Source organism: Ambystoma mexicanum, chromosome 6p (genome assembly GCF_040938575.1).
Source record: "Ambystoma mexicanum isolate Mex_15411 chromosome 6p, UKY_AmexF1_1, whole genome shotgun sequence".
NCBI classification, from domain to species: Eukaryota; Metazoa; Chordata; class Amphibia; order Caudata; family Ambystomatidae; genus Ambystoma; species Ambystoma mexicanum.
Window position 1 is genome coordinate 484,868,731 of NC_090935.1, and position 20,919 is coordinate 484,889,649.

A 20,919-nucleotide genomic window follows, 5' to 3' on the forward strand; every position below is an offset into this window, starting at 1 on the left:
CTTCTTCTCCTCCTCCTCCTCCTCCTCCTCCGTACGGCTTGGCTTTTGTTTTTTTTTTTCTATCCCCCTTTCTTTTTCTGCTGCTCTTCTTCTGCTCCTCCTCCTCCTCCTCCTCCTCCTCCTCCGGTCGCCCCTTTCGCCCAGGGTCAGAGGCCAGCAGGGCCCTGTGTTGTTGCGCATGCTTGCAGTCGTTCCTTCTCTGGCATAGTCAGTGTCGTCCGGGGTGCCTGCTGGTGGAAAGAGAAGCAGAAATCAATTCATGTGGGCATAGAGCAAACCAGGCCTAAGGCCTTTGGGAGCAGGGTATCGCGCCCCAAGCCCCTCACGAACGCTCCCAAACGCGGTCAGACCCCTCGCCGGGCAGAGCCCTCGCCGGGCCCAGGCCGAGGGGGCTTGGCAAGGCTAGCAGCCCGCAAAGGCCAGGGTGAGGCTGAAGGGGCGACAGGCCTGCAGCCCTGGGAAAGGCTGCAGGGCCTGGCCGGCCTTCCGACAAGACGGGGCCTTCTGCCACCTCCCTGGGCCAGCCTCCAGAGTGGGGAGACAGTGATCTCCCAGCATCCCTTTCGGCAGAGGGCTTTGCATGAGGCATGCCATCTGTAGGCCAGGGCTCCATAGTGCAGGACAGCCAGGCCTGGAGCGGCAACAGCAACCAGCAGGCCGACAAGTCATTTTTTTTTGTTCTATTTTTTGAAACCAAAGATCAGGGGAAAGCGCGAACGCAGTCCCCCACTACCAGAAATTATGCAGTCGAGTATCCTGCATTTGGGGACATCGCAGGGGTCAGCACATCCGGTGTGCAATGGATGAGCCTCACCCTGGGAGAACCACCTTAGTGATCATGGTGTCTCCCCTGCCAGGTAAGTATGAGTTGGTTCAGGAACAGCACGGCTGGCCCCTCTTGTGTGGCACTGGAGACACAGGGTGGCATCGTGCGGAACGGCTTTCCCACAATGCTCCGTTTCCAGCGAGATTTGCATCTGGTGATGGCAGCCGGCCGCCCACCCATCGTACAGGCCCAAAAAGGGAGGGGGAAGGCCTTTTGTTGCTTGGCATTTGTATTTTTTTCGACCCTTTCTTTTTCTGCTGCAGCTCCTTCTTCTCCTCCTCCTCCTCCTCCTCCTCCGTACGGCTTGGCTTTTGTTTTTTTTTTTCTATCCCCCTTTCTTTTTCTGCTGCTCTTCTTCTGCTCCTCCTCCTCCTCCTCCTCCTCCTCCTCCTCCTCCGGTCGCCCCTTTCGCCCAGGGTCAGAGGCCAGCAGGGCCCTGTGTTGTTGCGCATGCTTGCAGTCGTTCCTTCTCTGGCATAGTCAGTGTCGTCCGGGGTGCCTGCTGGTGGAAAGAGAAGCAGAAATCAATTCATGTGGGCATAGAGCAAACCAGGCCTAAGGCCTTTGGGAGCAGGGTATCGCGCCCCAAGCCCCTCACGCCTTCCCGAACGCTCCCAAACGCGGTCAGACCCCTCGCCGGGCAGAGCCCTCGCCGGGCCCAGGCCGAGGGGGCTTGGCAAGGCTAGCAGCCCGCAAAGGCCAGGGTGAGGCTGAAGGGGCGACAGGCCTGCAGCCCTGGGAAAGGCTGCAGGGCCTGGCCGGCCTTCCGACAAGACGGGGCCTTCTGCCACCTCCCTGGGCCAGCCTCCAGAGTGGGGAGACAGTGATCTCCCAGCATCCCTTTCGGCAGAGGGCTTTGCATGAGGCATGCCATCTGTAGGCCAGGGCTCCATAGTGCAGGACAGCCAGGCCTGGAGCAGCAACAGCAACCAGCAGGCCGACAAGTCATTTTTTTTTGTTCTATTTTTTGAAACCAAAGATCAGGGGAAAGCGCGAACGCAGTCCCCCACTACCAGAAATTATGCAGTCGAGTATCCCGCATTTGGGGACATCGCAGGGGTCAGCACATCCGGTGTGCAATGGATGAGCCTCACCCTGGGAGAACCACCTTAGTGATCATGGTGTCTCTCCTGCCAGGTAAGTATGAGTTGGTTCAGGAACAGCACGGCTGGCCCCTCTTGTGTGGCACTGGAGACACAGGGTGGCATCGTGCGGAACGGCTTTCCCACAATGCTCCGTTTCCAGCGAGATTTGCATCTGGTGATGGCAGCCGGCCGCCCACCCATCGTACAGGCCCAAAAAGGGAGGGGGAAGGCCTTTTGTTGCTTGGCATTTGTATTTTTTTCGACCCTTTCTTTTTCTGCTGCAGCTCCTTCTTCTCCTCCTCCTCCTCCTCCTCCTCCGTACGGCTTGGCTTTTGTTTTTTTTTTTCTATCCCCCTTTCTTTTTCTGCTGCTCTTCTTCTGCTCCTCCTCCTCCTCCTCCTCCTCCTCCTCCTCCGGTCGCCCCTTTCGCCCAGGGTCAGAGGCCAGCAGGGCCCTGTGTTGTTGCGCATGCTTGCAGTCGTTCCTTCTCTGGCATAGTCAGTGTCGTCCGGGGTGCCTGCTGGTGGAAAGAGAAGCAGAAATCAATTCATGTGGGCATAGAGCAAACCAGGCCTAAGGCCTTTGGGAGCAGGGTATCGCGCCCCAAGCCCCTCACGCCTTCCCGAACGCTCCCAAACGCGGTCAGACCCCTCGCCGGGCAGAGCCCTCGCCGGGCCCAGGCCGAGGGGGCTTGGCAAGGCTAGCAGCCCGCAAAGGCCAGGGTGAGGCTGAAGGGGCGACAGGCCTGCAGCCCTGGGAAAGGCTGCAGGGCCTGGCCGGCCTTCCGACAAGACGGGGCCTTCTGCCACCTCCCTGGGCCAGCCTCCAGAGTGGGGAGACAGTGATCTCCCAGCATCCCTTTCGGCAGAGGGCTTTGCATGAGGCATGCCATCTGTAGGCCAGGGCTCCATAGTGCAGGACAGCCAGGCCTGGAGCAGCAACAGCAACCAGCAGGCCGACAAGTCATTTTTTTTTGTTCTATTTTTTGAAACCAAAGATCAGGGGAAAGCGCGAACGCAGTCCCCCACTACCAGAAATTATGCAGTCGAGTATCCCGCATTTGGGGACATCGCAGGGGTCAGCACATCCGGTGTGCAATGGATGAGCCTCACCCTGGGAGAACCACCTTAGTGATCATGGTGTCTCCCCTGCCAGGTAAGTATGAGTTGGTTCAGGAACAGCACGGCTGGCCCCTCTTGTGTGGCACTGGAGACACAGGGTGGCATCGTGCGGAACGGCTTTCCCACAATGCTCCGTTTCCAGCGAGATTTGCATCTGGTGATGGCAGCCGGCCGCCCACCCATCGTACAGGCCCAAAAAGGGAGGGGGAAGGCCTTTTGTTGCTTGGCATTTGTATTTTTTTCGACCCTTTCTTTTTCTGCTGCAGCTCCTTCTTCTCCTCCTCCTCCTCCTCCTCCTCCGTACGGCTTGGCTTTTGTTTTTTTTTTTCTATCCCCCTTTCTTTTTCTGCTGCTCTTCTTCTGCTCCTCCTCCTCCTCCTCCTCCTCCTCCTCCTCCTCCGGTCGCCCCTTTCGCCCAGGGTCAGAGGCCAGCAGGGCCCTGTGTTGTTGCGCATGCTTGCAGTCGTTCCTTCTCTGGCATAGTCAGTGTCGTCCGGGGTGCCTGCTGGTGGAAAGAGAAGCAGAAATCAATTCATGTGGGCATAGAGCAAACCAGGCCTAAGGCCTTTGGGAGCAGGGTATCGCGCCCCAAGCCCCTCACGCCTTCCCGAACGCTCCCAAACGCGGTCAGACCCCTCGCCGGGCAGAGCCCTCGCCGGGCCCAGGCCGAGGGGGCTTGGCAAGGCTAGCAGCCCGCAAAGGCCAGGGTGAGGCTGAAGGGGCGACAGGCCTGCAGCCCTGGGAAAGGCTGCAGGGCCTGGCCGGCCTTCCGACAAGACGGGGCCTTCTGCCACCTCCCTGGGCCAGCCTCCAGAGTGGGGAGACAGTGATCTCCCAGCATCCCTTTCGGCAGAGGGCTTTGCATGAGGCATGCCATCTGTAGGCCAGGGCTCCATAGTGCAGGACAGCCAGGCCTGGAGCAGCAACAGCAACCAGCAGGCCGACAAGTCATTTTTTTTTGTTCTATTTTTTGAAACCAAAGATCAGGGGAAAGCGCGAACGCAGTCCCCCACTACCAGAAATTATGCAGTCGAGTATCCCGCATTTGGGGACATCGCAGGGGTCAGCACATCCGGTGTGCAATGGATGAGCCTCACCCTGGGAGAACCACCTTAGTGATCATGGTGTCTCCCCTGCCAGGTAAGTATGAGTTGGTTCAGGAACAGCACGGCTGGCCCCTCTTGTGTGGCACTGGAGACACAGGGTGGCATCGTGCGGAACGGCTTTCCCACAATGCTCAGTTTCCAGCGAGATTTGCATCTGGTGATGGCAGCCGGCCGCCCACCCATCGTACAGGCCCAAAAAGGGAGGGGGAAGGCCTTTTGTTGCTTGGCATTTGTATTTTTTTCGACCCTTTCTTTTTCTGCTGCAGCTCCTTCTTCTCCTCCTCCTCCTCCTCCTCCGTACGGCTTGGCTTTTGTTTTTTTTTTTCTATCCCCCTTTCTTTTTCTGCTGCTCTTCTTCTGCTCCTCCTCCTCCTCCTCCTCCTCCTCCGGTCGCCCCTTTCGCCCAGGGTCAGAGGCCAGCAGGGCCCTGTGTTGTTGCGCATGCTTGCAGTCGTTCCTTCTCTGGCATAGTCAGTGTCGTCCGGGGTGCCTGCTGGTGGAAAGAGAAGCAGAAATCAATTCATGTGGGCATAGAGCAAACCAGGCCTAAGGCCTTTGGGAGCAGGGTATCGCGCCCCAAGCCCCTCACGCCTTCCCGAACGCTCCCAAACGCGGTCAGACCCCTCGCCGGGCAGAGCCCTCGCCGGGCCCAGGCCGAGGGGGCTTGGCAAGGCTAGCAGCCCGCAAAGGCCAGGGTGAGGCTGAAGGGGCGACAGGCCTGCAGCCCTGGGAAAGGCTGCAGGGCCTGGCCGGCCTTCCGACAAGACGGGGCCTTCTGCCACCTCCCTGGGCCAGCCTCCAGAGTGGGGAGACAGTGATCTCCCAGCATCCCTTTCGGCAGAGGGCTTTGCATGAGGCATGCCATCTGTAGGCCAGGGCTCCATAGTGCAGGACAGCCAGGCCTGGAGCAGCAACAGCAACCAGCAGGCCGACAAGTCATTTTTTTTTGTTCTATTTTTTGAAACCAAAGATCAGGGGAAAGCGCGAACGCAGTCCCCCACTACCAGAAATTATGCAGTCGAGTATCCCGCATTTGGGGACATCGCAGGGGTCAGCACATCCGGTGTGCAATGGATGAGCCTCACCCTGGGAGAACCACCTTAGTGATCATGGTGTTTCCCCTGCCAGGTAAGTATGAGTTGGTTCAGGAACAGCACGGCTGGCCCCTCTTGTGTGGCACTGGAGACACAGGGTGGCATCGTGCGGAACGGCTTTCCCACAATGCTCCGTTTCCAGCGAGATTTGCATCTGGTGATGGCAGCCGGCCGCCCACCCATCGTACAGGCCCAAAAAGGGAGGGGGAAGGCCTTTTGTTGCTTGGCATTTGTATTTTTTTCGACCCTTTCTTTTTCTGCTGCAGCTCCTTCTTCTCCTCCTCCTCCTCCTCCTCCTCCGTACGGCTTGGCTTTTGTTTTTTTTTTTCTATCCCCCTTTCTTTTTCTGCTGCTCTTCTTCTGCTCCTCCTCCTCCTCCTCCTCCTCCTCCTCCGGTCGCCCCTTTCGCCCAGGGTCAGAGGCCAGCAGGGCCCTGTGTTGTTGCGCATGCTTGCAGTCGTTCCTTCTCTGGCATAGTCAGTGTCGTCCGGGGTGCCTGCTGGTGGAAAGAGAAGCAGAAATCAATTCATGTGGGCATAGAGCAAACCAGGCCTAAGGCCTTTGGGAGCAGGGTATCGCGCCCCAAGCCCCTCACGAACGCTCCCAAACGCGGTCAGACCCCTCGCCGGGCAGAGCCCTCGCCGGGCCCAGGCCGAGGGGGCTTGGCAAGGCTAGCAGCCCGCAAAGGCCAGGGTGAGGCTGAAGGGGCGACAGGCCTGCAGCCCTGGGAAAGGCTGCAGGGCCTGGCCGGCCTTCCGACAAGACGGGGCCTTCTGCCACCTCCCTGGGCCAGCCTCCAGAGTGGGGAGACAGTGATCTCCCAGCATCCCTTTCGGCAGAGGGCTTTGCATGAGGCATGCCATCTGTAGGCCAGGGCTCCATAGTGCAGGACAGCCAGGCCTGGAGCAGCAACAGCAACCAGCAGGCCGACAAGTCATTTTTTTTTGTTCTATTTTTTGAAACCAAAGATCAGGGGAAAGCGCGAACGCAGTCCCCCACTACCAGAAATTATGCAGTCGAGTATCCTGCATTTGGGGACATCGCAGGGGTCAGCACATCCGGTGTGCAATGGATGAGCCTCACCCTGGGAGAACCACCTTAGTGATCATGGTGTCTCCCCTGCCAGGTAAGTATGAGTTGGTTCAGGAACAGCACGGCTGGCCCCTCTTGTGTGGCACTGGAGACACAGGGTGGCATCGTGCGGAACGGCTTTCCCACAATGCTCCGTTTCCAGCGAGATTTGCATCTGGTGATGGCAGCCGGCCGCCCACCCATCGTACAGGCCCAAAAAGGGAGGGGGAAGGCCTTTTGTTGCTTGGCATTTGTATTTTTTTCGACCCTTTCTTTTTCTGCTGCAGCTCCTTCTTCTCCTCCTCCTCCTCCTCCTCCTCCGTACGGCTTGGCTTTTGTTTTTTTTTTTCTATCCCCCTTTCTTTTTCTGCTGCTCTTCTTCTGCTCCTCCTCCTCCTCCTCCTCCTCCTCCTCCTCCTCCGGTCGCCCCTTTCGCCCAGGGTCAGAGGCCAGCAGGGCCCTGTGTTGTTGCGCATGCTTGCAGTCGTTCCTTCTCTGGCATAGTCAGTGTCGTCCGGGGTGCCTGCTGGTGGAAAGAGAAGCAGAAATCAATTCATGTGGGCATAGAGCAAACCAGGCCTAAGGCCTTTGGGAGCAGGGTATCGCGCCCCAAGCCCCTCACGCCTTCCCGAACGCTCCCAAACGCGGTCAGACCCCTCGCCGGGCAGAGCCCTCGCCGGGCCCAGGCCGAGGGGGCTTGGCAAGGCTAGCAGCCCGCAAAGGCCAGGGTGAGGCTGAAGGGGCGACAGGCCTGCAGCCCTGGGAAAGGCTGCAGGGCCTGGCCGGCCTTCCGACAAGACGGGGCCTTCTGCCACCTCCCTGGGCCAGCCTCCAGAGTGGGGAGACAGTGATCTCCCAGCATCCCTTTCGGCAGAGGGCTTTGCATGAGGCATGCCATCTGTAGGCCAGGGCTCCATAGTGCAGGACAGCCAGGCCTGGAGCAGCAACAGCAACCAGCAGGCCGACAAGTCATTTTTTTTTGTTCTATTTTTTGAAACCAAAGATCAGGGGAAAGCGCGAACGCAGTCCCCCACTACCAGAAATTATGCAGTCGAGTATCCCGCATTTGGGGACATCGCAGGGGTCAGCACATCCGGTGTGCAATGGATGAGCCTCACCCTGGGAGAACCACCTTAGTGATCATGGTGTCTCCCCTGCCAGGTAAGTATGAGTTGGTTCAGGAACAGCACGGCTGGCCCCTCTTGTGTGGCACTGGAGACACAGGGTGGCATCGTGCGGAACGGCTTTCCCACAATGCTCCGTTTCCAGCGAGATTTGCATCTGGTGATGGCAGCCGGCCGCCCACCCATCGTACAGGCCCAAAAAGGGAGGGGGAAGGCCTTTTGTTGCTTGGCATTTGTATTTTTTTCGACCCTTTCTTTTTCTGCTGCAGCTCCTTCTTCTCCTCCTCCTCCTCCTCCTCCTCCGTACGGCTTGGCTTTTGTTTTTTTTTTTCTATCCCCCTTTCTTTTTCTGCTGCTCTTCTTCTGCTCCTCCTCCTCCTCCTCCTCCTCCTCCTCCTCCTCCTCCTCCGGTCGCCCCTTTCGCCCAGGGTCAGAGGCCAGCAGGGCCCTGTGTTGTTGCGCATGCTTGCAGTCGTTCCTTCTCTGGCATAGTCAGTGTCGTCCGGGGTGCCTGCTGGTGGAAAGAGAAGCAGAAATCAATTCATGTGGGCATAGAGCAAACCAGGCCTAAGGCCTTTGGGAGCAGGGTATCGCGCCCCAAGCCCCTCACGCCTTCCCGAACGCTCCCAAACGCGGTCAGACCCCTCGCCGGGCAGAGCCCTCGCCGGGCCCAGGCCGAGGGGGCTTGGCAAGGCTAGCAGCCCGCAAAGGCCAGGGTGAGGCTGAAGGGGCGACAGGCCTGCAGCCCTGGGAAAGGCTGCAGGGCCTGGCCGGCCTTCCGACAAGACGGGGCCTTCTGCCACCTCCCTGGGCCAGCCTCCAGAGTGGGGAGACAGTGATCTCCCAGCATCCCTTTCGGCAGAGGGCTTTGCATGAGGCATGCCATCTGTAGGCCAGGGCTCCATAGTGCAGGACAGCCAGGCCTGGAGCAGCAACAGCAACCAGCAGGCCGACAAGTCATTTTTTTTTGTTCTATTTTTTGAAACCAAAGATCAGGGGAAAGCGCGAACGCAGTCCCCCACTACCAGAAATTATGCAGTCGAGTATCCCGCATTTGGGGACATCGCAGGGGTCAGCACATCCGGTGTGCAATGGATGAGCCTCACCCTGGGAGAACCACCTTAGTGATCATGGTGTCTCCCCTGCCAGGTAAGTATGAGTTGGTTCAGGAACAGCACGGCTGGCCCCTCTTGTGTGGCACTGGAGACACAGGGTGGCATCGTGCGGAACGGCTTTCCCACAATGCTCAGTTTCCAGCGAGATTTGCATCTGGTGATGGCAGCCGGCCGCCCACCCATCGTACAGGCCCAAAAAGGGAGGGGGAAGGCCTTTTGTTGCTTGGCATTTGTATTTTTTTCGACCCTTTCTTTTTCTGCTGCAGCTCCTTCTTCTCCTCCTCCTCCTCCTCCTCCGTACGGCTTGGCTTTTGTTTTTTTTTTTCTATCCCCCTTTCTTTTTCTGCTGCTCTTCTTCTGCTCCTCCTCCTCCTCCTCCTCCTCCTCCTCCTCCTCCTCCTCCTCCTCCTCCGGTCGCCCCTTTCGCCCAGGGTCAGAGGCCAGCAGGGCCCTGTGTTGTTGCGCATGCTTGCAGTCGTTCCTTCTCTGGCATAGTCAGTGTCGTCCGGGGTGCCTGCTGGTGGAAAGAGAAGCAGAAATCAATTCATGTGGGCATAGAGCAAACCAGGCCTAAGGCCTTTGGGAGCAGGGTATCGCGCCCCAAGCCCCTCACGCCTTCCCGAACGCTCCCAAACGCGGTCAGACCCCTCGCCGGGCAGAGCCCTCGCCGGGCCCAGGCCGAGGGGGCTTGGCAAGGCTAGCAGCCCGCAAAGGCCAGGGTGAGGCTGAAGGGGCGACAGGCCTGCAGCCCTGGGAAAGGCTGCAGGGCCTGGCCGGCCTTCCGACAAGACGGGGCCTTCTGCCACCTCCCTGGGCCAGCCTCCAGAGTGGGGAGACAGTGATCTCCCAGCATCCCTTTCGGCAGAGGGCTTTGCATGAGGCATGCCATCTGTAGGCCAGGGCTCCATAGTGCAGGACAGCCAGGCCTGGAGCAGCAACAGCAACCAGCAGGCCGACAAGTCATTTTTTTTTGTTCTATTTTTTGAAACCAAAGATCAGGGGAAAGCGCGAACGCAGTCCCCCACTACCAGAAATTATGCAGTCGAGTATCCCGCATTTGGGGACATCGCAGGGGTCAGCACATCCGGTGTGCAATGGATGAGCCTCACCCTGGGAGAACCACCTTAGTGATCATGGTGTCTCCCCTGCCAGGTAAGTATGAGTTGGTTCAGGAACAGCACGGCTGGCCCCTCTTGTGTGGCACTGGAGACACAGGGTGGCATCGTGCGGAACGGCTTTCCCACAATGCTCAGTTTCCAGCGAGATTTGCATCTGGTGATGGCAGCCGGCCGCCCACCCATCGTACAGGCCCAAAAAGGGAGGGGGAAGGCCTTTTGTTGCTTGGCATTTGTATTTTTTTCGACCCTTTCTTTTTCTGCTGCAGCTCCTTCTTCTCCTCCTCCTCCTCCGTACGGCTTGGCTTTTGTTTTTTTTTTTCTATCCCCCTTTCTTTTTCTGCTGCTCTTCTTCTGCTCCTCCTCCTCCTCCTCCTCCTCCTCCTCCTCCTCCTCCTCCTCCTCCTCCTCCGGTCGCCCCTTTCGCCCAGGGTCAGAGGCCAGCAGGGCCCTGTGTTGTTGCGCATGCTTGCAGTCGTTCCTTCTCTGGCATAGTCAGTGTCGTCCGGGGTGCCTGCTGGTGGAAAGAGAAGCAGAAATCAATTCATGTGGGCATAGAGCAAACCAGGCCTAAGGCCTTTGGGAGCAGGGTATCGCGCCCCAAGCCTTCCCGAACGCTCCCAAACGCGGTCAGACCCCTCGCCGGGCAGAGCCCTCGCCGGGCCCAGGCCGAGGGGGCTTGGCAAGGCTAGCAGCCCGCAAAGGCCAGGGTGAGGCTGAAGGGGCGACAGGCCTGCAGCCCTGGGAAAGGCTGCAGGGCCTGGCCGGCCTTCCGACAAGACGGGGCCTTCTGCCACCTCCCTGGGCCAGCCTCCAGAGTGGGGAGACAGTGATCTCCCAGCATCCCTTTCGGCAGAGGGCTTTGCATGAGGCATGCCATCTGTAGGCCAGGGCTCCATAGTGCAGGACAGCCAGGCCTGGAGCAGCAACAGCAACCAGCAGGCCGACAAGTCATTTTTTTTTGTTCTATTTTTTGAAACCAAAGATCAGGGGAAAGCGCGAACGCAGTCCCCCACTACCAGAAATTATGCAGTCGAGTATCCCGCATTTGGGGACATCGCAGGGGTCAGCACATCCGGTGTGCAATGGATGAGCCTCACCCTGGGAGAACCACCTTAGTGATCATGGTGTCTCCCCTGCCAGGTAAGTATGAGTTGGTTCAGGAACAGCACGGCTGGCCCCTCTTGTGTGGCACTGGAGACACAGGGTGGCATCGTGCGGAACGGCTTTCCCACAATGCTCAGTTTCCAGCGAGATTTGCATCTGGTGATGGCAGCCGGCCGCCCACCCATCGTACAGGCCCAAAAAGGGAGGGGGAAGGCCTTTTGTTGCTTGGCATTTGTATTTTTTTCGACCCTTTCTTTTTCTGCTGCAGCTCCTTCTTCTCCTCCTCCTCCTCCGTACGGCTTGGCTTTTGTTTTTTTTTTTCTATCCCCCTTTCTTTTTCTGCTGCTCTTCTTCTGCTCCTCCTCCTCCTCCTCCTCCTCCTCCTCCTCCTCCTCCTCCTCCTCCGGTCGCCCCTTTCGCCCAGGGTCAGAGGCCAGCAGGGCCCTGTGTTGTTGCGCATGCTTGCAGTCGTTCCTTCTCTGGCATAGTCAGTGTCGTCCGGGGTGCCTGCTGGTGGAAAGAGAAGCAGAAATCAATTCATGTGGGCATAGAGCAAACCAGGCCTAAGGCCTTTGGGAGCAGGGTATCGCGCCCCAAGCCCCTCACGCCTTCCCGAACGCTCCCAAACGCGGTCAGACCCCTCGCCGGGCAGAGCCCTCGCCGGGCCCAGGCCGAGGGGGCTTGGCAAGGCTAGCAGCCCGCAAAGGCCAGGGTGAGGCTGAAGGGGCGACAGGCCTGCAGCCCTGGGAAAGGCTGCAGGGCCTGGCCGGCCTTCCGACAAGACGGGGCCTTCTGCCACCTCCCTGGGCCAGCCTCCACAGTGGGGAGACAGTGATCTCCCAGCATCCCTTTCGGCAGAGGGCTTTGCATGAGGCATGCCATCTGTAGGCCAGGGCTCCATAGTGCAGGACAGCCAGGCCTGGAGCAGCAACAGCAACCAGCAGGCCGACAAGTCATTTTTTTTTGTTCTATTTTTTGAAACCAAAGATCAGGGGAAAGCGCGAACGCAGTCCCCCACTACCAGAAATTATGCAGTCGAGTATCCCGCATTTGGGGACATCGCAGGGGTCAGCACATCCGGTGTGCAATGGATGAGCCTCACCCTGGGAGAACCACCTTAGTGATCATGGTGTCTCCCCTGCCAGGTAAGTATGAGTTGGTTCAGGAACAGCACGGCTGGCCCCTCTTGTGTGGCACTGGAGACACAGGGTGGCATCGTGCGGAACGGCTTTCCCACAATGCTCAGTTTCCAGCGAGATTTGCATCTGGTGATGGCAGCCGGCCGCCCACCCATCGTACAGGCCCAAAAAGGGAGGGGGAAGGCCTTTTGTTGCTTGGCATTTGTATTTTTTTCGACCCTTTCTTTTTCTGCTGCAGCTCCTTCTTCTCCTCCTCCTCCTCCTCCTCCGTACGGCTTGGCTTTTGTTTTTTTTTTTCTATCCCCCTTTCTTTTTCTGCTGCTCTTCTTCTGCTCCTCCTCCTCCTCCTCCTCCTCCTCCTCCTCCTCCGGTCGCCCCTTTCGCCCAGGGTCAGAGGCCAGCAGGGCCCTGTGTTGTTGCGCATGCTTGCAGTCGTTCCTTCTCTGGCATAGTCAGTGTCGTCCGGGGTGCCTGCTGGTGGAAAGAGAAGCAGAAATCAATTCATGTGGGCATAGAGCAAACCAGGCCTAAGGCCTTTGGGAGCAGGGTATCGCGCCCCAAGCCCCTCACGCCTTCCCGAACGCTCCCAAACGCGGTCAGACCCCTCGCCGGGCAGAGCCCTCGCTGGGCCCAGGCCGAGGGGGCTTGGCAAGGCTAGCAGCCCGCAAAGGCCAGGGTGAGGCTGAAGGGGCGACAGGCCTGCAGCCCTGGGAAAGGCTGCAGGGCCTGGCCGGCCTTCCGACAAGACGGGGCCTTCTGCCACCTCCCTGGGCCAGCCTCCAGAGTGGGGAGACAGTGATCTCCCAGCATCCCTTTCGGCAGAGGGCTTTGCATGAGGCATGCCATCTGTAGGCCAGGGCTCCATAGTGCAGGACAGCCAGGCCTGGAGCAGCAACAGCAACCAGCAGGCCGACAAGTCATTTTTTTTTGTTCTATTTTTTGAAACCAAAGATCAGGGGGAAGCGCGAACGCAGTCCCCCACTACCAGAAATTATGCAGTCGAGTATCCCGCATTTGGGGACATCGCAGGGGTCAGCACATCCGGTGTGCAATGGATGAGCCTCACCCTGGGAGAACCACCTTAGTGATCATGGTGTCTCCCCTGCCAGGTAAGTATGAGTTGGTTCAGGAACAGCACGGCTGGCCCCTCTTGTGTGGCACTGGAGACACAGGGTGGCATCGTGCGGAACGGCTTTCCCACAATGCTCCGTTTCCAGCGAGATTTGCATCTGGTGATGGCAGCCGGCCGCCCACCCATCGTACAGGCCCAAAAAGGGAGGGGGAAGGCCTTTTGTTGCTTGGCATTTGTATTTTTTTCGACCCTTTCTTTTTCTGCTGCAGCTCCTTCTTCTCCTCCTCCTCCTCCTCCTCCTCCGTACGGCTTGGCTTTTGTTTTTTTTTTTCTATCCCCCTTTCTTTTTCTGCTGCTCTTCTTCTGCTCCTCCTCCTCCTCCTCCTCCTCCTCCTCCTCCTCCGGTCGCCCCTTTCGCCCAGGGTCAGAGGCCAGCAGGGCCCTGTGTTGTTGCGCATGCTTGCAGTCGTTCCTTCTCTGGCATAGTCAGTGTCGTCCGGGGTGCCTGCTGGTGGAAAGAGAAGCAGAAATCAATTCATGTGGGCATAGAGCAAACCAGGCCTAAGGCCTTTGGGAGCAGGGTATCGCGCCCCAAGCCCCTCACGCCTTCCCGAACGCTCCCAAACGCGGTCAGACCCCTCGCCGGGCAGAGCCCTCGCCGGGCCCAGGCCGAGGGGGCTTGGCAAGGCTAGCAGCCCGCAAAGGCCAGGGTGAGGCTGAAGGGGCGACAGGCCTGCAGCCCTGGGAAAGGCTGCAGGGCCTGGCCGGCCTTCCGACAAGACGGGGCCTTCTGCCACCTCCCTGGGCCAGCCTCCAGAGTGGGGAGACAGTGATCTCCCAGCATCCCTTTCGGCAGAGGGCTTTGCATGAGGCATGCCATCTGTAGGCCAGGGCTCCATAGTGCAGGACAGCCAGGCCTGGAGCAGCAACAGCAACCAGCAGGCCGACAAGTCATTTTTTTTTGTTCTATTTTTTGAAACCAAAGATCAGGGGAAAGCGCGAACGCAGTCCCCCACTACCAGAAATTATGCAGTCGAGTATCCCGCATTTGGGGACATCGCAGGGGTCAGCACATCCGGTGTGCAATGGATGAGCCTCACCCTGGGAGAACCACCTTAGTGATCATGGTGTCTCCCCTGCCAGGTAAGTATGAGTTGGTTCAGGAACAGCACGGCTGGCCCCTCTTGTGTGGCACTGGAGACACAGGGTGGCATCGTGCGGAACGGCTTTCCCACAATGCTCCGTTTCCAGCGAGATTTGCATCTGGTGATGGCAGCCGGCCGCCCACCCATCGTACAGGCCCAAAAAGGGAGGGGGAAGGCCTTTTGTTGCTTGGCATTTGTATTTTTTTCGACCCTTTCTTTTTCTGCTGCAGCTCCTTCTTCTCCTCCTCCTCCTCCTCCTCCTCCGTACGGCTTGGCTTTTGTTTTTTTTTTTCTATCCCCCTTTCTTTTTCTGCTGCTCTTCTTCTGCTCCTCCTCCTCCTCCTCCTCCTCCTCCTCCTCCTCCGGTCGCCCCTTTCGCCCAGGGTCAGAGGCCAGCAGGGCCCTGTGTTGTTGCGCATGCTTGCAGTCGTTCCTTCTCTGGCATAGTCAGTGTCGTCCGGGGTGCCTGCTGGTGGAAAGAGAAGCAGAAATCAATTCATGTGGGCATAGAGCAAACCAGGCCTAAGGCCTTTGGGAGCAGGGTATCGCGCCCCAAGCCCCTCACGCCTTCCCGATCGCTCCCAAACGCGGTCAGACCCCTCGCCGGGCAGAGCCCTCGCCGGGCCCAGGCCGAGGGGGCTTGGCAAGGCTAGCAGCCCGCAAAGGCCAGGGTGAGGCTGAAGGGGCGACAGGCCTGCAGCCCTGGGAAAGGTTGCAGGGCCTGGCCGGCCTTCCGACAAGACGGGGCCTTCTGCCACCTCCCTGGGCCAGCCTCCAGAGTGGGGAGACAGTGATCTCCCAGCATCCCTTTCGGCAGAGGGCTTTGCATGAGGCATGCCATCTGTAGGCCAGGGCTCCATAGTGCAGGACAGCCAGGCCTGGAGCAGCAACAGCAACCAGCAGGCCGACAAGTCATTTTTTTTTGTTCTATTTTTTGAAACCAAAGATCAGGGGAAAGCGCGAACGCAGTCCCCCACTACCAGAAATTATGCAGTCGAGTATCCCGCATTTGGGGACATCGCAGGGGTCAGCACATCCGGTGTGCAATGGATGAGCCTCACCCTGGGAGAACCACCTTAGTGATCATGGTGTCTCCCCTGCCAGGTAAGTATGAGTTGGTTCAGGAACAGCACGGCTGGCCCCTCTTGTGTGGCACTGGAGACACAGGGTGGCATCGTGCGGAACGGCTTTCCCACAATGCTCCGTTTCCAGCGAGATTTGCATCTGGTGATGGCAGCCGGCCGCCCACCCATCGTACAGGCCCAAAAAGGGAGGGGGAAGGCCTTTTGTTGCTTGGCATTTGTATTTTTTTCGACCCTTTCTTTTTCTGCTGCAGCTCCTTCTTCTCCTCCTCCTCCTCCTCCTCCTCCGTACGGCTTGGCTTTTGTTTTTTTTTTTCTATCCCCCTTTCTTTTTCTGCTGCTCTTCTTCTGCTCCTCCTCCTCCTCCTCCTCCTCCTCCTCCTCCTCCTCCTCCGGTCGCCCCTTTCGCCCAGGGTCAGAGGCCAGCAGGGCCCTGTGTTGTTGCGCATGCTTGCAGTCGTTCCTTCTCTGGCATAGTCAGTGTCGTCCGGGGTGCCTGCTGGTGGAAAGAGAAGCAGAAATCAATTCATGTGGGCATAGAGCAAACCAGGCCTAAGGCCTTTGGGAGCAGGGTATCGCGCCCCAAGCCCCTCACGCCTTCCCGAACGCTCCCAAACGCGGTCAGACCCCTCGCCGGGCAGAGCCCTCGCCGGGCCCAGGCCGAGGGGGCTTGGCAAGGCTAGCAGCCCGCAAAGGCCAGGGTGAGGCTGAAGGGGCGACAGGCCTGCAGCCCTGGGAAAGGCTGCAGGGCCTGGCCGGCCTTCCGACAAGACGGGGCCTTCTGCCACCTCCCTGGGCCAGCCTCCAGAGTGGGGAGACAGTGATCTCCCAGCATCCCTTTCGGCAGAGGGCTTTGCATGAGGCATGCCATCTGTAGGCCAGGGCTCCATAGTGCAGGACAGCCAGGCCTGGAGCAGCAACAGCAACCAGCAGGCCGACAAGTCATTTTTTTTTGTTCTATTTTTTGAAACCAAAGATCAGGGGAAAGCGCGAACGCAGTCCCCCACTACCAGAAATTATGCAGTCGAGTATCCCGCATTTGGGGACATCGCAGGGGTCAGCACATCCGGTGTGCAATGGATGAGCCTCACCCTGGGAAAACCACCTTAGTGATCATGGTGTCTCCCCTGCCAGGTAAGTATGAGTTGGTTCAGGAACAGCACGGCTGGCCCCTCTTGTGTGGCACTGGAGACACAGGGTGGCATCGTGCGGAACGGCTTTCCCACAATGCTCAGTTTCCAGCGAGATTTGCATCTGGTGATGGCAGCCGGCCGCCCACCCATCGTACAGGCCCAAAAAGGGAGGGGGAAGGCCTTTTGTTGCTTGGCATTTGTATTTTTTTCGACCCTTTCTTTTTCTGCTGCAGCTCCTTCTTCTCCTCCTCCTCCTCCTCCTCCGTACGGCTTGGCTTTTGTTTTTTTTTTTCTATCCCCCTTTCTTTTTCTGCTGCTCTTCTTCTGCTCCTCCTCCTCCTCCTCCGGTCGCCCCTTTCGCCCAGGGTCAGAGGCCAGCAGGGCCCTGTGTTGTTGCGCATGCTTGCAGTCGTTCCTTCTCTGGCATAGTCAGTGTCGTCCGGGGTGCCTGCTGGTGGAAAGAGAAGCAGAAATCAATTCATGTGGGCATAGAGCAAACCAGGCCTAAGGCCTTTGGGAGCAGGGTATCGCGCCCCAAGCCTTCCCGAACGCTCCCAAACGCGGGCAGAGCCCTCGCCGGGCAGAGCCCTCGCCGGGCCCAGGCCGAGGGGGCTTGGCAAGGCTAGCAGCCCGCAAAGGCCAGGGTGAGGCTGAAGGGGCGACAGGCCTGCAGCCCTGGGAAAGGCTGCAGGGCCTGGCCGGCCTTCCGACAAGACGGGGCCTTCTGCCACCTCCCTGGGCCAGCCTCCAGAGTGGGGAGACAGTGATCTCCCAGCATCCCTTTCGGCAGAGGGCTTTGCATGAGGCATGCCATCTGTAGGCCAGGGCTCCATAGTGCAGGACAGCCAGGCCTGGAGCAGCAACAGCAACCAGCAGGCCGACAAGTCATTTTTTTTTGTTCTATTTTTTGAAACCAAAGATCAGGGGAAAGCGCGAACGCAGTCCCCCACTACCAGAAATTATGCAGTCGAGTATCCCGCATTTGGGGACATCGCAGGGGTCAGCACATCCGGTGTGCAATGGATGAGCCTCACCCTGGGAGAACCACCTTTTTTTTTTTTTTGTAAAAATATCTTTATTAAGTGCTTAAAGATGATACAAGGGTAATAAATTCAATTCAATAAGAAGACTTTTGTGGCAATTACATTCCCCCCTCAAAGCAGAAGGGGTGGTTTCAATTTTACTTTGGGCATTTGGGTGGGTACATATATATTTTCTGTTCAGAGTCTGTGGTTTACAAAGTGTTCGTATTTTGCCTGAGTAGGCAAAGAGTTCTCTTTTTCTTTATTTTATTTTTGGATGATTGCCTGGGCTGGGGGTTTTACTCAGGGCCCCCATCTTCCAGGCTGTCCTTGATTTCGTAGTCTCTTAGCAGGCCGTGGACCATCCTGCGACAGGCTTCGGTTGTCAGCAGCTCATCATTGAGGACCAGGCGTTTCCTTGCGTAGAGGAGAATGTCCTTCATGCAGCAGAGGATCCTCCAGCCGTTCTGTATTGCCTCTAGTGTGTGGGTCTGTGCAAAGAGTCCATACAGCACAGACTGGTGTATAATGTCTTGGGGTGGGATGTGAGCACTCAACTCAGTGTTCAGGGCCCTGCGCAGTTTCCTTGCAAAGGGGCATGCCCAGAAGAGGTGGTACGCTGTTTCCTCTGCCGGGCACCCCCTTGGGCAGCTCCTGTGTGGGCAGAGGCCCCGTCTGTTCATGAATGCTCGCACAGATAGTGCCCCCCTCACCGTCAGCCAGGCAATGTCCTTGTGAATATTCAGGAGTTTGTTTGATGCCACATTTTCCCACACCTGGGTAACTGTGGCCGCTGGCAGGTCCTCAATGGGATCTGTGGTGTCTTGGGACCGGATCAGGTTGTGGATTGTCCTTGGGTTCCACAATGCAGGCACCACCCCCTGAAGGCCAAAATCTGCGATGAACTTTTCCATCTCCCTGGCATTTGTTATCATGGTGTCTCCCCTGCCAGGTAAGTATGAGTTGTTTCAGGAACAGCACGGCTGGCCCCTCTTGTGTGGCACTGGAGACACAGGGTGGCATCGTGCGGAACGGCTTTCCCACAATGCTCCGTTTCCAGCGAGATTTGCATCTGGTGATGGCAGCCGGCCGCCCACCCATCGTACAGGCCCAAAAAGGGAGGGGGAAGGCCTTTTGTTGCTTGGCATTTGTATTTTTTTCGACCCTTTCTTTTTCTGCTGCAGCTCCTTCTTCTCCTCCTCCTCCTCCTCCTCCGTACGGCTTGGCTTTTGTTTTTTTTTTTCTATCCCCCTTTCTTTTTCTGCTGCTCTTCTTCTGCTCCTCCTCCTCCTCCTCCTCCGGTCCCCCCTTTCGCCCAGGGTCAGAGGCCAGCAGGGCCCTGTGTTGTTGCGCATGCTTGCAGTCGTTCCTTCTCTGGCATAGTCAGTGTCGTCCGGGGTGCCTGCTGGTGGAAAGAGAAGCAGAAATCAATTCATGTGGGCATAGAGCAAACCAGGCCTAAGGCCTTTGGGAGCAGGGTATCGCGCCCCAAGCCCCTCACGCCTTCCCGAACGCTCCCAAACGCGGTCAGACCCCTCGCCGGGCAGAGCCCTCGCCGGGCCCAGGCCGAGGGGGCTTGGCAAGGCTAGCAGCCCGCAAAGGCCAGGGTGAGGCTGAAGGGGCGACAGGCCTGCAGCCCTGGGAAAGGCTGCAGGGCCTGGCCGGCCTTCCGACAAGACGGGGCCTTCTGCCACCTCCCTGGGCCAGCCTCCAGAGTGGGGAGACAGTGATCTCCCAGCATCCCTTTCGGCAGAGGGCTTTGCATGAGGCATGCCATCTGTAGGCCAGGGCTCCATAGTGCAGGACAGCCAGGCCTGGAGCAGCAACAGCAACCAGCAGGCCGACAAGTCATTTTTTTTTGTTCTATTTTTTGAAACCAAAGATCAGGGGAAAGCGCGAACGCAGTCCCCCACTACCAGAAATTATGCAGTCGAGTATCCCGCATTTGGGGACATCGCAGGGGTCAGCACATCCGGTGTGCAATGGATGAGCCTCACCCTGGGAGAACCACCTTAGTGATCATGGTGTCTCCCCTGCCAGGTAAGTATGAGTTGGTTCAGGAACAGCACGGCTGGCCCCTCTTGTGTGGCACTGGAGACACAGGGTGGCATCGTGCGGAACGGCTTTCCCACAATGCTCCGTTTCCAGCGAGATTTGCATCTGGTGATGGCAGCCGGCCGCCCACCCATCGTACAGGCCCAAAAAGGGAGGGGGAAGGCCTTTTGTTGCTTGGCATTTGTATTTTTTTCGACCCTTTCTTTTTCTGCTGCAGCTCCTTCTTCTCCTCCTCCTCCTCCTCCTCCTCCGTACGGCTTGGCTTTTGTTTTTTTTTTTCTATCCCCCTTTCTTTTTCTGCTGCTCTTCTTCTGCTCCTCCTCCTCCTCCTCCTCCTCCTCCTCCTCCTCCGGTCGCCCCTTTCGCCCAGGGTCAGAGGCCAGCAGGGCCCTGTGTTGTTGCGCATGCTTGCAGTCGTTCCTTCTCTGGCATAGTCAGTGTCGTCCGGGGTGCCTGCTGGTGGAAAGAGAAGCAGAAATCAATTCATGTGGGCATAGAGCAAACCAGGCCTAAGGCCTTTGGGAGCAGGGTATCGCGCCCCAAGCCCCTCACGCCTTCCCGAACGCTCCCAAACGCGGTCAGACCCCTCGCCGGGCAGAGCCCTCGCCGGGCCCAGGCCGAGGGGGCTTGGCAAGGCTAGCAGCCCGCAAAGGCCAGGGTGAGGCTGAAGGGGCGACAGGCCTGCAGCCCTGGGAAAGGCTGCAGGGCCTGGCCGGCCTTCCGACAAGACGGGGCCTTCTGCCACCTCCCTGGGCCAGCCTCCAGAGTGGGGAGACAGTGATCTCCCAGCATCCCTTTCGGCAGAGGGCTTTGCATGAGGCATGCCATCTGTAGGCCAGGGCTCCATAGTGCAGGACAGCCAGGCCTGGAGCAGCAACAGCAACCAGCAGGCCGACAAGTCATTTTTTTTTGTTCTATTTTTTGAAACCAACGATCAGGGGAAAGCGCGAACGCAGTCCCCCACTACCAGAAATTATGCAGTCGAGTATCCCGCATTTGGGGGACATCGCAGGGGTCAGCACATCCGGTGTGCAATGGATGAGCCTCACCCTGGGAGAACCACCTTAGTGATCATGGTGTCTCCCCTGCCAGGTAAGTATGAGTTGGTTCAGGAACAGCACGGCTGGCCCCTCTTGTGTGGCACTGGAGACACAGGGTGGCATCGTGCGGAACGGCTTTCCCACAATGCTCCGTTTCCAGCGAGATTTGCATCTGGTGATGGCAGCCGGCCGCCCACCCATCGTACAGGCCCAAAAAGGGAGGGGGAAGGCCTTTTGTTGCTTGGCATTTGTATTTTTTTCGACCCTTTCTTTTTCTGCTGCAGCTCCTTCTTCTCCTCCTCCTCCTCCTCCTCCTCCTCCGTACGGCTTGGCTTTTGTTTTTTTTTTCTATCCCCCTTTCTTTTTCTGCTGCTCTTCTTCTGCTCCTCCTCCTCCTCCTCCTCCTCCTCCTCCTCCTCCGGTCGCCCCTTTCGCCCAGGGTCAGAGGCCAGCAGGGCCCTGTGTTG

At 58.2% G+C, this 20,919-nt stretch overlaps 17 non-coding genes and 1 pseudogene across 17 annotated transcripts; all 18 read right to left on the reverse strand.

The window, feature by feature from the left end:
• Positions 1-701: 701 nt before the first annotated feature.
• Positions 702-865, reverse strand: LOC138512704 (U1 spliceosomal RNA). The gene has a single exon (XR_011281488.1). It is a non-coding gene; the product is annotated as a U1 spliceosomal RNA (small nuclear RNA).
• A 942-nt stretch (positions 866-1,807) lies between these two features.
• LOC138512706 (U1 spliceosomal RNA) lies at positions 1,808-1,971 on the reverse strand. Its single transcript, XR_011281490.1, has one exon. It is a non-coding gene; the product is annotated as a U1 spliceosomal RNA (small nuclear RNA).
• Positions 1,972-2,910: 939 nt separating this feature from the next.
• Positions 2,911-3,074, reverse strand: LOC138512571 (U1 spliceosomal RNA). The gene has a single exon (XR_011281373.1). It is a non-coding gene; the product is annotated as a U1 spliceosomal RNA (small nuclear RNA).
• Positions 3,075-4,016: 942 nt separating this feature from the next.
• On the reverse strand, positions 4,017-4,180 carry LOC138512572 (U1 spliceosomal RNA). The gene has a single exon (XR_011281374.1). It is a non-coding gene; the product is annotated as a U1 spliceosomal RNA (small nuclear RNA).
• Positions 4,181-5,110: 930 nt separating this feature from the next.
• On the reverse strand, positions 5,111-5,274 carry LOC138512702 (U1 spliceosomal RNA). Its single transcript, XR_011281487.1, has one exon. It is a non-coding gene; the product is annotated as a U1 spliceosomal RNA (small nuclear RNA).
• A 928-nt stretch (positions 5,275-6,202) lies between these two features.
• LOC138512705 (U1 spliceosomal RNA) lies at positions 6,203-6,366 on the reverse strand. Its single transcript, XR_011281489.1, has one exon. It is a non-coding gene; the product is annotated as a U1 spliceosomal RNA (small nuclear RNA).
• A 942-nt stretch (positions 6,367-7,308) lies between these two features.
• LOC138512573 (U1 spliceosomal RNA) lies at positions 7,309-7,472 on the reverse strand. Its single transcript, XR_011281375.1, has one exon. It is a non-coding gene; the product is annotated as a U1 spliceosomal RNA (small nuclear RNA).
• Positions 7,473-8,420: 948 nt separating this feature from the next.
• On the reverse strand, positions 8,421-8,584 carry LOC138512574 (U1 spliceosomal RNA). The gene has a single exon (XR_011281376.1). It is a non-coding gene; the product is annotated as a U1 spliceosomal RNA (small nuclear RNA).
• A 954-nt stretch (positions 8,585-9,538) lies between these two features.
• Positions 9,539-9,702, reverse strand: LOC138512575 (U1 spliceosomal RNA). Its single transcript, XR_011281377.1, has one exon. It is a non-coding gene; the product is annotated as a U1 spliceosomal RNA (small nuclear RNA).
• A 942-nt stretch (positions 9,703-10,644) lies between these two features.
• On the reverse strand, positions 10,645-10,808 carry LOC138512576 (U1 spliceosomal RNA). Its single transcript, XR_011281378.1, has one exon. It is a non-coding gene; the product is annotated as a U1 spliceosomal RNA (small nuclear RNA).
• Positions 10,809-11,753: 945 nt separating this feature from the next.
• On the reverse strand, positions 11,754-11,917 carry LOC138512577 (U1 spliceosomal RNA). Its single transcript, XR_011281379.1, has one exon. It is a non-coding gene; the product is annotated as a U1 spliceosomal RNA (small nuclear RNA).
• Positions 11,918-12,856: 939 nt separating this feature from the next.
• LOC138512687 (U1 spliceosomal RNA) lies at positions 12,857-13,020 on the reverse strand. The gene has a single exon (XR_011281475.1). It is a non-coding gene; the product is annotated as a U1 spliceosomal RNA (small nuclear RNA).
• A 942-nt stretch (positions 13,021-13,962) lies between these two features.
• On the reverse strand, positions 13,963-14,126 carry LOC138512578 (U1 spliceosomal RNA). The gene has a single exon (XR_011281380.1). It is a non-coding gene; the product is annotated as a U1 spliceosomal RNA (small nuclear RNA).
• Positions 14,127-15,068: 942 nt separating this feature from the next.
• On the reverse strand, positions 15,069-15,232 carry LOC138512579 (U1 spliceosomal RNA). The gene has a single exon (XR_011281381.1). It is a non-coding gene; the product is annotated as a U1 spliceosomal RNA (small nuclear RNA).
• A 948-nt stretch (positions 15,233-16,180) lies between these two features.
• Positions 16,181-16,344, reverse strand: LOC138512681 (U1 spliceosomal RNA). Its single transcript, XR_011281469.1, has one exon. It is a non-coding gene; the product is annotated as a U1 spliceosomal RNA (small nuclear RNA).
• A 912-nt stretch (positions 16,345-17,256) lies between these two features.
• LOC138512762 (U1 spliceosomal RNA) lies at positions 17,257-17,394 on the reverse strand (annotated as a pseudogene).
• A 1,847-nt stretch (positions 17,395-19,241) lies between these two features.
• LOC138512581 (U1 spliceosomal RNA) lies at positions 19,242-19,405 on the reverse strand. The gene has a single exon (XR_011281382.1). It is a non-coding gene; the product is annotated as a U1 spliceosomal RNA (small nuclear RNA).
• Positions 19,406-20,347: 942 nt separating this feature from the next.
• Positions 20,348-20,512, reverse strand: LOC138512699 (U1 spliceosomal RNA). The gene has a single exon (XR_011281485.1). It is a non-coding gene; the product is annotated as a U1 spliceosomal RNA (small nuclear RNA).
• Positions 20,513-20,919: the final 407 nt, after the last annotated feature.